Source organism: Gossypium hirsutum, chromosome A04 (genome assembly GCF_007990345.1).
Source record: "Gossypium hirsutum isolate 1008001.06 chromosome A04, Gossypium_hirsutum_v2.1, whole genome shotgun sequence".
NCBI classification, from domain to species: domain Eukaryota; kingdom Viridiplantae; phylum Streptophyta; class Magnoliopsida; order Malvales; family Malvaceae; genus Gossypium; species Gossypium hirsutum.
In genome coordinates, this window is record NC_053427.1 from 30,531,318 (window position 1) to 30,532,696 (window position 1,379).

The following is a 1,379-nucleotide window of genomic DNA, read 5'->3' on the forward strand; positions in this document are numbered from 1 at the left end:
ATACACAGAGGACGAGCAAGAGGACGATACTCAACCCCCAAATAAAGAGATGGCTGAAAACCAAGACAATCAGCTGCCTACTGCAATTGCGGTTAATCAAAATCCTACTCCACGCATTATGTATGATTATGCTAAACCTTCTTTAACAGGAACAAAATCAAGCATAGTTAGACCTGCTATAGCTGCAAATACTTTTGAACTAAAACTTAACACTATTCAAATGATACAACAATTTGTTCAGTTTGATGGTTTGCAGGATGAGGATCCCAACGCTCACTTAGCAAACTTCTTGGAACTATGCGATACATTTAAAATTAATGGTGTTTCTGATGATGCCATTCCTCTTCGGTTATTCCATTTTTCATTGAGAAATAAAGCTAAACAGTGGTTGAACTCATTACCACGAGGGTCAATCACTAATTGGGAACAAATGACCGAAAAATTTCTATTAAGATATTTTCCGCCAGCTAAAAATGCTAAATTACGTAATGATATCTCTTCGTTTGTGTAGATGGACTTAGAAACTCTTTACGATGCATGGGAGAGATATAAAGACTTCCCGAGAAGGTGCCCTCACCATGGGTTACCGCTTTGGCTACAGGTTCAAACGTTCCATAATGGCCTGAATCTATCGACTCGACAAATGGTTGACGCAGCTACTGGCAGAACCATCAATAATAAAACACCTAAAGATGCCTATGAGTTTACAGAGGAGATGTCACTGAATAAGTATCAATGGCAAGTCATGAAGACTAAGCCAACAAAAACAGCAGGCATTTATAATGTCGATTCAGTTACTATGCTGTCAAATCAGTAGAACTTCTAACTAAAAAAGATTGATGGTTTACTTGGTTCAACTCAGGTACATCTAGTAATGAGGTGCGAGACGAATGGAGGAGGAGCATGCAAAGAGTATCAACCCTTCAACACTAGAATCGAGGAGGAACAAGTCCAATATATGGGCAACAATAACTCTCGATCCCAGAATAACCCATATAGTAACACTTACAATGCAAGTTGGAGGAACCACCCCAATTTCTCATGGGGCGGTCTAGGAAATCAAAGACCACAACATCTTCCGGGTTTTCAACAACCACCCTACCAACAAGAAAAGAAGCCAAACCTTGAAGAGATGCTATCAAAGTTTATATCGGTGTTAGAAACTCGTTTCCAGAACACCAAGATAGCACTTAAAAATCAACCAGTATCGATCCAAGGGCTCGAAACTCAGATAGGCCAGCTTTCCAAACTAATCTCCGAATGACCACAAGGTAGTTTGCCAGGTAATACTAAACCCAACCCAAGGGAATAGCTCAACGCAATTAATATTTAAGATTACGAAAGAGCCGTTGAGCCTGAACCAGAACCGAGGCAAGAAA

At 40.0% G+C, this 1,379-nt stretch overlaps 1 non-coding gene across 1 annotated transcript; it reads right to left on the bottom strand.

Moving 5' to 3' along the window:
• Positions 1–478: 478 nt before the first annotated feature.
• On the bottom strand, positions 479–585 carry LOC121228659 (small nucleolar RNA R71). The gene has a single exon (XR_005926234.1). It is a non-coding gene; the product is annotated as a small nucleolar RNA R71 (small nucleolar RNA).
• Between the last annotated feature and the right edge of the window lie 794 nt (positions 586–1,379).